The 14,062-nt window shown below is 51.5% G+C and overlaps 3 non-coding genes and 1 pseudogene across 3 annotated transcripts; 2 read left to right on the top strand and 2 right to left on the bottom strand.

Moving 5' to 3' along the window:
• Nucleotides 1-3,112: 3,112 nt before the first annotated feature.
• On the top strand, nucleotides 3,113-3,276 carry LOC148826736 (U1 spliceosomal RNA). Its single transcript, XR_016092176.1, has one exon. It is a non-coding gene; the product is annotated as a U1 spliceosomal RNA (small nuclear RNA).
• A 2,104-nt stretch (nucleotides 3,277-5,380) lies between these two features.
• On the bottom strand, nucleotides 5,381-5,549 carry LOC148826737 (U1 spliceosomal RNA). Its single transcript, XR_016092743.1, has one exon. It is a non-coding gene; the product is annotated as a U1 spliceosomal RNA (small nuclear RNA).
• Nucleotides 5,550-12,409: 6,860 nt separating this feature from the next.
• LOC148826738 (5S ribosomal RNA) lies at nucleotides 12,410-12,528 on the top strand (annotated as a pseudogene).
• A 611-nt stretch (nucleotides 12,529-13,139) lies between these two features.
• LOC148826739 (U1 spliceosomal RNA) lies at nucleotides 13,140-13,303 on the bottom strand. Its single transcript, XR_016092992.1, has one exon. It is a non-coding gene; the product is annotated as a U1 spliceosomal RNA (small nuclear RNA).
• Nucleotides 13,304-14,062: the final 759 nt, after the last annotated feature.

Raw genomic sequence — 14,062 nt, forward strand, 5'->3', positions numbered from 1 at the left:
GATATACATGGTCAGGGAGGAATAGCAGCTCCAGAATTGACTATTGCTTTGTCTCAGCGAGAGTGAAAGTTGTTGGGGTCACTCTTCAGCCTGTCTTCTTCTCATATCACCAAACTTTAGGGTGTAGAGAGGAACTCCAGGGCGGGACTGTCTTTGGCCCAGGCCTCTGGAAACTCAACACAAAGCTGCTAGAGAACGACGGGGTAGTATCCCGCTACAAGGAGAAACTATCACAGTGGCTGTCCTTGCAGTGTCTGTATGGGTCAGTAGGAGAGTGGTGGGAGGAGGTGAAGGTGAGGACAAGGGCTTCTTTCATGGCTGAGGGAAGGAAGGCTGCCAGACGGAGAGGAGTGTTAGCCAGGAAACAGGGGCAGCTGCAGCGTCTCTACATGATGCTGCACAGTGGCTTCAATGTGCTCGAGGATATCACCCTTTTAAAAAAGGACATCCGGAGCATAGCGGAAGAAAGTAGTCGAGGAGTGCTGTTAAGAAGCTGAGTGCAGTTCTTGGAAGAAAATGAGAAGTGTACTCGCTTCTTTTTCAGGAAAGTGGTAGGCTCCAAGTCTGTCATGGAAAGTGTAGTTGATGAGGAGGGAAGAGAGAGAACAGAGCCGAGTGCTATCCTCTCCTGCATCGAGGCCTTCTACTTAAGACTGTACAGAGGTAAAGGATGAAGAAATTCATTTTTTTACCTCAAAGCTAGAAAACGTTTTGAGTGAAGAAGACAGGGAAGTACTTGAGAGGGATTTGACAGTAGAAGAGCTGAGACAGGCTATGGAGAGCTTACAGAAGGGGAAAACTCCGGGTGCTGACGGGCTCCCTAAGGAATTTTATTGCACCTTTTGGGATCTGCTTCAGGATCCGCTAAAGCTCCTTTACAAGGAAAGCTATAAGACAGAATTGCTGCCTGACTCCTTAAGAGAAGGCACTATCTCTCTCTTGTTTAAGAAAGGAGCAAAGAATGACATAAAGAACTGGAGACCCCTCAGCCTGTTAGGCGTGGACACTAAGATCCTGTCCAAAGCCCTTTTCCTGTACCTACAAAATGTAGTGACCTCACTGGTAGGGAAAGAACAGACTTGTGGGATAGCAGGACGCCTGATGAGCGACAACCTGGCCTTGTTGAGGGATGTCTGTCTGTACTCAGAGGACCGCTCCCTCCCTCTGTGCATTTTAGGTGTAGACCTAGAAAAGGCCTTTGACCGACTAAACCGGCAGTACTTAACATCTGTACTTGAGCACATGAAGTTTGGCCCCATCATGAGAAAGTGGATTAACCTGCTGTACACAGGTAGCAACAGCAGAGTAATGGTTAATGGCAATAGATCATGCCCCTTTGAAGTCTGTTCAGGGGTGAGGCAGGGCTGCCCATTATCCCCCTTGTTATTCGTTTTGGCTATGGAGCCCTTAGCCTGTGCCTTGCGCCAGGATCAGGCCATTAATGGGATACCAGTGCCTGGAAGTGGGGGGGGAGAGGTAAAGACATCTCTATAAATGGATGACGTCACCCTGCTCCTCTCTGACAATGTCTCAATTAGCAGAGCTCTGCAGTGCTGTGATCGTTTCTCTTTGGCTTCCTCTGCAAAAATTAACAAATCTAAGAGTGAGATTTTTTATCAGAACTGGAGGGAGCCAAAAGAAGGACATGATCTCAGGCTGCAAGAGAAGAGAATTAAGGTCCTGGGGGTGTATTTTGGAGAAGAGATGGGAACAGTAAATTGGCAGATCAAATTGCCAATCTTAAACAAAAAACTGATGCAATGGAAGGACCGAGACCTCACCATGACAGGGAAGGTGCTGGTCATAAAAGCCCAGCTCTTGCCTGTCTTGAATTTTCTGGCTTCTATCTTCCCAATCCCACACCGTGTTGCAGCGGTGCTGAGGAGATGGATGTTTCATTTTCTATGGGGTGGGAAGCAGGAAAGACTCAGAAGGGAAATAATGTACAGGCCGCTACTCTCAGGGGGGAAGTCTGTCCCAGATATTGCCATGAAGCTGCTGTGCATTTTCCTGGCCTTTGTGCTGAGAGGCTTTGCACCAGCACCTGCAGCGCGTACCTGGACTTATTTTTCCAGGCCCTGGGTAGGCAGCGAGGTGTTTAGAGTGTGGGGTGTCAGACCCAAGCTGGATGTCCCACTCTCTGACACATGCCCTGCAATTTATGGGACAGTTAAAAGTTTTCTAAGATCTCACCCAATTGGCCATATTCCCCTCCGAGATGTCAGCATCCAAAAACTGGAAGATTTCGTTGCACCGCAGAAGAATAGGCAGACCCCTGTGGGCATTTTAACATCAGCCCAAACAAGGAAGGTGTGGAAACACACATCCTCTAACGTCCAAAAACTGGAAGATTTCATTGCACCCCAGAAGAATAGGCAGACCCCTGTGGGCATTTTAACATCAGCCCAAACAAGGAAGGTGTGGAAACACACATCCTCTAAGTTTCTGTGCAATATTCACAGAGATTTAGCCTGGAGTGTCGCCCACCAGTGCTTACCAGTCCGAACTTTCTTGTACCGTAGGGGCCTCACACCCAGCCCTCGCTGGGTTAGGGTGGGCTGCGGCGAGGAGGAGACTGTGACCCATCTCCTGTGGTCCTGCTTTTTTGCTAAGGCCTTCTGGGCACAGTTTGAAGATTGGTTGCAAGCTCTCTCGCTCCAATTTACCCTGACCGCTGCTTTCGTCATATACGGCATCTCTCCTGTCAAACTTCCTCCTGACGTGTTTGACAGGATCTGGGCCGTGGTGAACAGTGGGAAAGACACCCTGTGGAGAATGAGGAACATGGGGCTCTTTAAAGGCATCGAGGTCCCAGTCAAGGCAGCAGGTAGCCTGGCCCTGTTCATCACCCGAGAGAACTATTACTTCAGAGATCTGTGGAGAGAAGGGAGGGAGGAAGCAGAAAATCTGTGGGAAATAGAGAGCATAGGTCAATATCTCAAGAAACTGTGAAAAACATTATCAAGTTTAAGTAAAGTATGTGATTTGCACCAGAAAAAAAGAAAATTGTTGCTATGTAACTGGTACCATGTCAAAATGTAATGAGATGTGATCATATATACTGTTTTAAGTATGTATATTAATGTAAACCTTTCTAATTTGTGATGTCCTGAATTTTTTTATGAAAAGAAAATAAAGTTCTTAAAAAATCGGTTCACCCAGGGGGAGGCTCGGCCATTGCACTCCGGCTGTGCTGACCCCTGCGAATTCCCCAAATGTGGGAATCTCGACTGCATAATTTCTGGTAGTGGGGGACTGCGTTCGCGCTCTCCCCTGATGTGCTTGGTCCAATATCGGATAAGGGAAAGTTACGACACCACGAGCTGCGATAGGATCCCAGTTCGAAAGGAGTCGATGCCACTGCTGGTTCCCGGTTTCTTTTAGTTAGAGGTCCAGGGAAGCATTTCAAGCTGGTTCCACTACTCCTTCCAGACATTAATTCCCTTTTCAAAGTCAGTCGTCTTGCTGTAGTCTGCATTATTTAGGCTGATTATCGAGGTTAGCCTTTATTTGGTCATGGGGGCCTCGGTACTGTATGCTAATTCTCAAGACAGTTTCACCTGTTTTCTGATTGCTAGGTTCTGTACCAGTGCAGACATGTCAAACAGTGAATGGCTGTACCTCTATTGTATCCGTGCTCAATTTGGGTGGGCAAAACGAGAAAACAAGCGTGCCGTTTCCTACACATCTGCAGTCGCCAATGCGCATTCGCAGTATGTCCCGGGACGCAATTCGGCCTCATTTGCATAACACCAGACCGGCAGATTGCTACGCAAGCTCGCGTTGTGCGCCTGCCACACACCGAACAAACACCGGAGCCTTTTCAGCAATTTCCAAAAAACGGGCCTGCTCGCCTACCCACAAGGTTTGAATCTTACCCGCTCTCCAGAGCCTGCTGCCTTCTGTGCTGTTCTCTCGGCACCGCTGCAGCGCACACAACTCCTGCAGCGCGGGGAGAAAGTTTCCACGCTCCGCCGCAGGGAAGGCTCGCTCCGTGCGCACACGTCCTCTCAATGCCAGTTCAACAAGTGCTCCGCATTAGCAGCGTCGGGGCTCCGGCGTGTCGCACCTCACCTCACTTCGCACAGCCCCCTCCTTGAATGTCTGGCGCTGGGCATGCCCCGCCCTCCTCCACCTTATCTTATCGCGTGTGACCACCGACAATGGCCACAATGCCGGGTAATGGCACCTGTAAAGTGTTAACTGGGGCACAGGAACAGCCCGTCTCGTCTCGGGGGCCGGCTTCAAAGACAATACAGCAAACACAGGGGGGCGGGGGAAGTAGACGACACGACACATGCAGGTACATTCAGCTCCGGCGGGAACGAGTCATTTGTCGGCCTTTTCAAGTGCTGGGAGCCGAGTAATCCTTCGCTTGTATTGTTTCTCCCCGGTGACTAGATCTCACCCTGCGACTCTCGACTGGGCTCACCCACGGCAGCCCAGCAGGTGTGAGCCTAGCCGGCAACCGGATGGGAGATTCCCCCCGGAAAAGCTCAGATTGCTGCTGCTCCTGCAAGACGTGTGACTGGGACCAGTAGGGAGCGCTCACCCTGCGGTCTGTGTGGCTTTCTTATGCCCCAGCATCCTGATGGCGACACTCTGCTGCACAAACAGGCGCCGTCTTCGGGGGAGGCGTAAAACCGAGGTCCCGACCCTCCTTGGCCATTAAGAAATCCTAGGGCGTCTCTCAAAATGAGACGCCGCGGGTGTCACTCTGGTGTTAGTGTTCCCCTTTACCAATCAGTCGGGGTCTCCTCCTAATCCCCATCTCATATGTAACAATCAATGACGAGGCCCCCCTGTCCCGCGATATTGCACTTGTCTCCAGGTCGCTGGCTTGCGCCGTGAGATTTAGCACTCGCGCAAGAGATCGGGGGCAGAGCGCGAACGCGGTCTCCCGCCCCCCACAAAGTGTGCGCTCCAGGTTCCCTCTCAGGGCTCTGCAACACAGCGGAAAGGCAGCTAGAAGGAGCCTCTTGCTCTGACGCCGCAAGGCCACAAGTGGGCGGAGGTGCCGCGCGCCCGGCCGACGTGTTGGACTGGTGCGCTTTATGTGCTGAAATAAACACGCGACAGCCCAGAAATGTTTTGAGTGCTGGGCATTGGAGGTTTTTGTCTTGTGAAGACTTGCCTTGTGCTCCTCCGAGCAGTTTGTTTGTTCTCCTCCAGTGCGGGACAAGTCAACACAAGGGAGCACATTCGCCAACATCCAGGTACACAATGCGATTTGGAAAGAAGCTCCTTTCCAAAGAGCTGCACACGAACGATCCTTCAGTCCCGCTCGGGGGGCACGGAGCCCCAGCCACACACAGCTTCAAGTAGCGAGTCAGCTCGTGGTGTCATAACTCTTCCGTATCTGATATTGGACCAAGCACATCAGGGGAGAGCGCGAACGCAGTCCCCCACTACCAGAAATTATGCAGTCGAGATTCCCAAATTTGGGGAATTCGCAGGGGTCAGCACAGCCGGAGTGCAATGGCCGAGCCTCGCTCTGGGTGAACCGATTCGATTTTTAAGAACTTTATTTTCTTTTCACAAAAAAGTACAGGACATCACAATTTAGAAAGCTTTACATTAATATACATACTTAAAACAGTATATATGATCACATCTCATTACATTTTGACACGGTACCAGTTACATAGCAACAATTTCTTTTTTTCTGGTGCAAATCACATTCTTTACTTAAACATGATAATGTTTTTCACAGTTTCTTGAGATATTGACCTATGCTCTCTATTTCCCACAGATTTTCTGCTTCCTCCCTCCCTTCTCTCCACAGATCTCTGAGGTAATAGTTCTCTCGGGTGATGAACAGGGCCAGGCTACCTGCTGCCTTGACTGGGACCTCGATGCCTTTGAACAGCCCCATGTTCCTCACTCTCCACAGGGCGTCTTTCCCACTGTTCACCACGGCCCAGATCCTGTCAAACTTCCTCCTGACGTGTTTGACAGGAGAGATGCCGTATATGACGAAAGCAGCGGTCAGGGTAAATTGGGGCGAGAGAGCTTGCAACCAATCTTCAAACTGTGCCCAGAAGGCCTTAGCAAAAAAGCAGGACCACAGGAGATGGGTCACAGTCTCCTCCTCGCCGCATGCCCACCCTAACGCAGCGAGGGCTGGGGGTGAGGCCCCTACGGTACAAGAAAGTTCGTACCGGTAAGCACTGGTGGACGACACTCCAGGCTAAATCTCTGTGAATGTTGCACAGAAACTTAGAGGATGTGTGTTTCCACACCTTCCTTGTTTGGGCTGATGTTAAAATGCCCACAGGGGTCTGCCTATTGTTCTGGGGTGCAACGAAATCTTCCAGTTTTTGGACGCTGACATCTCGGAGGGGAATATGGCCAATTGGGTGAGATCTTAGAAAACTTTTAACTGTCCCATAAATTGCAGGGCATGTGTCAGAGAGTGGGACATCCAGCTTGGGTCTGACACCCCACACTCTGAACACCTCCCTACCTATCCAGAGCCTGGAAAAATAAGTCCAGGTACGCGCTGCAGGTGCTGTTGCAAAGCCTCTCAGCACAGAGGCCAGGAAAATGCACAGCAGCTTCGTAGCAATATCTGGGACAGACTTCCCCCCTGAGGGTAGCGGCCTGTACATTATTTCCCTTCTGAGTCTTTCCTGCTTCCCACCCCATAGAAATTGAAACATCAATCTCCTCAGCACCGCCACAACACGGTGTGGGATTGGGAAGGTAGAAGCCAGAAAATTCAAGACAAGCAAGAGCTCAGCTTTGATGACCAGCACCTTCCCTGTCATGGTGAGGTCTCGGTCCTTCCATTGCATCAGTTTTTTGTTTAAGATTGGCAATTTGTTCTGCCAATTTTCTGTTCCCATCTCTTCTCCAAAATACACCCCCAGGACCTTAATTCTCTTCTCTTGCAGCCTGAGATCATGTCCTTCTTTTGGCTCCCTCCAGTTCTGATAAAAAATCTCACTCTTAGATTTGTTAATTTTTGCAGAGGAAGCCAAAGAGAAACGATCACAGCACTGCAGAGCTCTGCTAATTGAGGCATTGTCAGAGAGGAGCAGGGTGACGTCATCCATGTATAGAGATGTCTTTACCTCTCCTCCCCCACTTCCAGGCACTGGTATCCCATTAATGGCCTGATCCTGGCGCAAGGCACAGGCTAAGGGCTCCATAGCCAAAACGAATAACAAGGGGGATAATGGGCAGTCCTGCCTCAACCCTGAACAGACTTCAAAGGGGCGTGATCTATTGCCATTAACCATTACTCTGTTGTTGCTACCTGTGTACAGCAGGTTAATCCACTTTCTCATGATGGGGCCAAACTTCATGTGCTCAAGTATCGATGTTAAGTACTGCCGGTTTAGGCGGTCAAAGGCCTTTTCTAGGTCTACACCTAAAATGCACAGAGGGAGGGAGCGATCCTCCGAGTACAGACAAACATCCCTCAACAAGGCCAGGTTGTCGTTCATCAGGCGTCCTGCTATCCCACAAGTCTGTTCTTTCCCTACCAGTGAGGCCACTACATTTTGTAGGCGCAGGAAAAGGGCTTTGGACAGGATCTTAGTGTCCACGCCTAACAGGCTGAGGGGTCTCCAGTTCTAGTGGATCCTGAAGCAGATCCCAAAAGGTGCAATAAAATTCTTTAGGGAGCCCGTCAGCACCCGGAGTTTTCCCCTTCTGTAAGCTCTCCATAGCCTGTCTCAGCTCTTCTACTGTCAAATCCCTCTCTAGTACTTCCCTGTCTTCTTCACTCAAAACGTTTTCTAGCTTTGAGGTGAAAAAATGAATTTCTTCATCCTTTACCTCTGTAGAGCTGTACAGTCTTGAGTAGAAGGCCTCGGTGCAGGAGAGGATAGCACTCGGCTCTGTTCTCTCTCGTCCCTCCTCATCAACTACACTTTCCATGACAGACTTGGAGCCTACCACTTTCCTGAAAAAGAAGCGAGTACACTTCTCATTTTCTTCTAAGAACTGCACTCTGCTTCTTAACAGCACTCCTCGACTACTTTCTTCGGCTATGCTCCGGATGTCCTTTTTTAAAAGGGTGATATCCTCGAGCACATCGAGGCCACTGTGCAGCATCGTGTAGAGACGCTGCAGCTGCCTGTGTTTCCTGGCTAGCACTCCTCTCCGTCTGGCAGCAGCCTTCCTTCCCTCAGCCATGAAAAAGGCCTTTGTCCTCACCTTCACCTCCTCCCACCACTCTCCTACTGACCCGTACAGACACTGCAAGGACAGCCACTGTGATAGTTTCTCCTTGTAGCGGGATACTACCCCCTCGTTCTCTAGCAGCTTTGTGTTGAGTTTCCAGAGGCCTGGGCCAAAGACAGTCCCGCCCTGGAGTTCCACTCTACACCCTAAAGCCTGATGATCTGAGAAGAAGACAGGCTGAAGAGTGACCCCAACAACTTTCACTCTCGCTGAGACAAAGCAATAGTCAATTCTGGAGCTGCTATTCCTCCCTGACCATGTATATCCTGCTGTTGTGGGATATATACATCTATATGTGTCTGAGAGTTTAAAGTCTTGAAGTTTTGCAGGGCCAGTGAGCTGGAATCCAATTTTATCGGAGAGCTAGACTGCCTGTCTGTGTGCTCTAAGATACAATTAAAATCCCCTCCCACTATCACGTCTGTGCTACATAACAATAGGTGAGAGAGTGCCTTGAGTAGCTCCACCCTTCCTCCCACGTCAGTAGGACAATACACATTGATTAGCCGCAGGTTAACGGTCCCCCATTCCACATCCACACACAGCAACCTGCCATCTATGACCCTCTGAATACTTTTCAATTTGAAAGCCCATCCTTTGAAAAGAATGGCCACGCCAGAGGCTCTGTTGTTATTGTCCCCTGACCAAACAGAAGGCCCTTTATCCCACCTATCTTCAAAGCTTTTATACCTCTCTTGATAGGCTAAAGCACACTCCTGCAACATCAACACATCTCCCTCTCTCTGCTGGAGGTAATCAAAGACAGACTGACATTTAACTCTGTCATTGATACCTCTGGTGTTAAGAGAAATTATGTTTAGAGCCATATTACATAAGAAAGTGGAACCAGTCTTTACAAAACACATTTCTCTTCTGTCTCACCTGTTACCTTCTTCTTTTTCTTCTTACCAATTTCCTGCCAGCCATCCTCTGAATGAGCCTTCATCAGGGTGGCAGCAGTAAAAGCGTTCACGGAGTCCCTTTCAAGGAAGGGGGTAGAGGGAGGGGTGGAGGGGTTCCAGCTGTCCCCATCGCCATGCTCTCCTTCCTCCTCGCTCGGGGAGAAAACAGAGTCATTTTTCCTTTTCCTCACGTCCAGCTCCTGGGAGCACTGAGGGGAAAGGGGTGCAGCAGATGCACCAGTCTCCTCTTCCCCCTCACCCACCAGCTGCTGCAGATCCACCGTGATGGACTGGATGGAGGAGAGGAGGGCATCTGTAGCCCTTGCAGAGTCTGGGAAAAGCAGCTCCGCTGAATCCTGGGTATCCTCGCTGGACCCGCTCCACCGGGGGGCCCCACACTGGCCCTCGTTCTGAGGAGCAGGAGTGGGGGAGGGGTCCTCGCTGTTCTCGGGGATTTTCAAACCCTCGTGCTTGTCTGGTGCAGTCTGCGGTTGTGGGGGCGTAGTGGATCTTTCTTCCACCGGCCCCGGAGCCACAGCAGGACTGATCCTGGCTGGAGGCTGAGAGTCTTTGTCCAACAAGGGTTCTTTGTTTGACTTGTTGTTTGCTTTGGCTTTTCGGGCCAGTTTGGCCGAAACAAGCACTGCCTCATCCTTTCTCATTTTGAGTTTATTGGCGTAGGCGTGAGGGCAGTTCTTAAAAACGTGTCCTTCCGAGCCACATAAATTGCACTTTGGCAGCATTGAACAGTCAGAGGCTAAATGTCCCTGTTTGCCACAGGTCTTGCAGCATTTCACAGTGCAGGACGATGCCAGGTGTCCCACAGCACCACAGCGCCGACACACCTTTGGTTGTCCCACATAAAAAACATAGCCATTGCAGGCGCCCAGCCGGATTGTAGAGGGCAGGTGCCTTAAGCCTCCATTTACATTGTCCGGTAGCAAGCGAACCTCGAATTTCCTTGCTCCTGTTTTTATACCGTCAACATCTCTAACCTCAGTTCCATGGTGGACGGTGCAGTACTGGTTAAGCCAGGTGTGAATGTCCTCCGTCTTTGCCAGTTCCGAGAACATAACAACATGCACAGTTTTCCTCTCTCTCTGTGTCAAAGGCTGCAAGTTGATCTTCTCAAGAGCAGGAACTTTCCCTCTTTTTGCCTCAAACACATCCACACATTGTTCAAACAGAGGATAGGTAGCAAATACAACCTCAAATGCTTTCTGACCTGGGAGAGCGAAGATGAAATCCAAGTGCCGAGGTTCAAAGCCAAGTTCCTTCTGCAACACTTTTCTGCTGAACTGCATACGATCCATGAAGAGGTCATCCAAAAGCTCAAAACGCACAGCATTCTTGCGGGATCCAAAAGTTGCCATTTCGTAAACTGCAAAACAAACACTGCTTCCACAAAACAAGAAAACAATCCAACAACTCCACCTACAAGCTGATCAAGGTATCTCCCCTGCCAGGTAAGTATGAGCTGTACAAGCCCCTGCAAGCGGCCCGCACCCACAGCACAAAGCGCGCAGCCTAGGCCAGCTCCTCGCCCCGCACACCACCGCCTCCTGCTGGGTCCACTCTTTCGCACACTCACACGCCACACTAACACTCAAAAGGGTGGGCAAAACGAGAAAACGAGCGCGCCGTTTCCTACACATCTGCAGTCGCCAATGTGCATTCGCAGCATGTCCCGGGACGCAATTTGGCCTCATTTGCATAACACCAGACCGGCAGATCGCTACGCAAGCTCGCGTCGTGCGCCTGCCACACACCGAAAAAACACCGGAGCCTTTTCAGCAATTTCCAAAAAACGGGCCTGCTCGCCTGCCCACAAGGTTTGTCTCTTACCCGCTCTCCAGAGCCTGCTGCCTTCTGTGCTGTTCTCTCGGCACCGCTGCAGCGCACACAACTCCTGCAGCGCGGGGAGAAAGTTTCCACGCTCCACCGCAGGGTTGGCTCGCTCCGTGCGCACACGTCCTTTCAATGCCAGTTCAACAAGTGCTCCGCATTAGCAGCGTCGGGGCTCCGGCGTGTCGCACCTCACCTCACCTCGCACAGCCCCCTCCTTGAATGTCTGGCGCTGGGCATGCCCCGCTCTCCTCCACCTTATCTTATCGCGTGTGACCACCGACAATGGCCACAATGCCGGGGAATGGCACCTGTAAAGTGTTAATTGGGGCACAGGAACAGCCCGTCTCGTCTCGGGGGCCGGCTTCAAAGACAATACAGCAAACACAGCGGGGCGGGGGAAGTAGACGACACGACACATGCAGGTACATTCAGCTCCGGCGGGAACGAGTCATTTGTTGGCCTTTTCAAGTGCTGGGAGCCGAGTAATCCTTCGCTTGTATCGTTTCTCCCCGGTGACTAGATCTCACCCTGCGACTCTCGACTGGGCTCACCCACGGCAGCCCAGCAGGTGTGAGCCTAGCCGGCACCCGGATGGGAGATTCCCCCCGGAAAAGTCAGGTTGCTGCTGCTCCTGCAAGACGTATGACTGGGACCAGTAGGGAGCGCTCACCCTGCGGTCTGTGTGGCTTTCTTATGCCCCAGCATCCTGATGGCGACACTCTGCTGCACAAACAGGCGCCGTCCTTTGGGGGAGGCGTAAAACCGAGGTCCCGACCCACCTTGGCCATTAAGAAATCCCACGGAGTCTCTCAAAATGAGACGCCGCGGGTGTCACTCTGGTGTTAGTGTTCCCCTTTACCAATCAGTCGGGGTCTCCTCCTAATCCCCGTCTCATATGTAACAATCAATGACGAGGCCCCCCTGTCCCGCGATATTGCACTTGTCTCCTGGCCGCTGGTTGGTGCCGTGAGATTTAGCACTCGCGCAAGAGATCGGGGGCAGAGCGCGAACGCGGTCTCCCGCCCCCCACAAAGTGTGCGCTCCAGGTTCCCTCTCAGGGCTCTGCAACACAGCGGAAAGGCAGCGAGAAGGAGCCTCTTGCTCTGACGCCGCAAGGCCACAAGAGGGCGGAGGCGCCGCGCGCCCGGCCGACGTGTTGGACTGGTGCGCTTTATGTGCTGAAATAAACACGCGACAGCCCAGAAATGTTTTGAGTGCTGTGCATTGGAGGTTTTTGTCTTGTGAAGACTTGCCTTGTGCTCCTCCGAGCAGTTTGTTTGTTCTCCTCCAGTGAGGGACAAGTCAACACAAGGGAGCACATTCGCCAACATCCAGGTACACAATGCGATTTGGAAAGAAACTCCTTTCCAAAGAGCTGCACACGAACGATCCTTCAGTCCCGCTCGGGGGGCACGGAGCCCCAGCAACACACAGCTTCAAGTAGCGAGTCAGGTGGCATGGCTTTTGCTTGCGGCCACACCACCCGGAATGTTCCCGATCTCGTCTGATCTTGGAAGCTAAGCAGGGTTGGGCCTGGTTAGTACTTGGATGGGAGACTGCCTTGGAATACCAGGTGCTGCAAGCCTTTGCTCTCTCGGCCAGTAGGGGTCGCCGTTGGTACTGTAGGTTTTGGGAGGATGGAAAGGTGATCTATAGCCTCATCTCTAGAGATGTTTTGTTGCTATGGCATGTGTGTGACCCATATAAAAAAAAACCCATTTGTAAAACGAATATCGAAGCTGCCTCTAAATCTGCAAATGAAGATGAGTCGATAAACCACTTGTTTTTCGTATAACTATACATATATTCATTTATTACTGATTTCATTCATTGAGCACGGATACAATAGAGGTACAGCCATTCACTGTTTGATATGTCTGCACTGGTACAGAACCTAGCAATCAGAAAACGGGTGAAACTGTCTTGAGAATTAGCATACAGTACCGAGGCTCCCATGACCAAATAAAGGCTAACCTCGATAATCAGCCTAAATAATGCAGACTACAGCAAAATGTCTGACTTTGAAAAGGGAATGAATGTCCGGAAGGAGTAGCGTAACCAGCTTGAAATGCTTCTCCGGACCTCTAACTAAAAGAAACCGGGAACCAGCAGTGGCATCGACTCCTTTCGAACTGGGATCCTATCGCAGCTCGTGGTGTCATAACTCTTCCGTATCTGATATTGGACCAAGCACATCAGGGGAGAGCGCGAACGCAGTCCCCCACTACCAGAAATTATGCAGTCGAGATTCCCACATTTGGGGAATTCACAGGGGTCAGCACAGCCGGAGTGCAATGGCCGAGCCTCGCTCTGGGTGAACCTCCTTCTTGATCAAGGTATCTCCCCTGCCAGGTAAGTATGAGCTGTACAAGCCCCTGCAAGCGGCCCGCACCCACAGCACAAAGCGCACAGCCTAGGCCAGCTCCTCGCCCCGCACACCACCGCCTCCTGCTGGGCCCACTCTTTCGCACACTCACAAGCCACACTAACACTCAAAAGTGTGGGCAAAATGAGAAAACGAGCGCGCCGTTTCCTACACATCTGCAGTCGCCAATGCGCATTCGCAGCATGTCCCGGGACGCAATTCGGCCTCATTTGCATAACACCAGACTGGCAGATCGATACGCACGCTCGCGTCGTGCGCCTGCCACACACCGAACAAACACCGGAGCCTTTTCAGCAATTTCCAAAAAACGGGCCTGCTCGCCTGCCCACAAGGTTTGTCTCTTACCCGCTCTCCAGAGCCTGCTGCCTTCTGTGCTGTTCTCTCGGCACCGCTGCAGCGCACACAACTCCTGCAGCGCGGGGAGAAAGTTTCCACGCTCCACCGCAGGGTTGGCTCGCTCCGTGCGCACACGTCCTTTCAATGCCAGTTCAACAAGTGCTCCGCATTAGCAGCGTCGGGGCTCCGGCGTGTCGCACCTCACCTCACCTCGCACAGCCCCCTCCTTGAATGTCTGGCGCTGGGCATGCCCCGCTCTCCTCCACCTTATCTTATCGCGTGTGACCACCGACAATGGCCACAATGCCGGGGAATGGCACCTGTAAAGTGTTAATTGGGGCACAGGAACAGCCCGTCTCGTCTCGGGGGCCGGCTTCAAAGACAATACAGCAAACAC

The sequence above is a fragment of the Atractosteus spatula genome, chromosome 10 (assembly GCF_055471065.1).
Source record: "Atractosteus spatula isolate fAtrSpa1 chromosome 10, fAtrSpa1.hap1, whole genome shotgun sequence".
NCBI classification, from domain to species: domain Eukaryota; kingdom Metazoa; phylum Chordata; class Actinopteri; order Semionotiformes; family Lepisosteidae; genus Atractosteus; species Atractosteus spatula.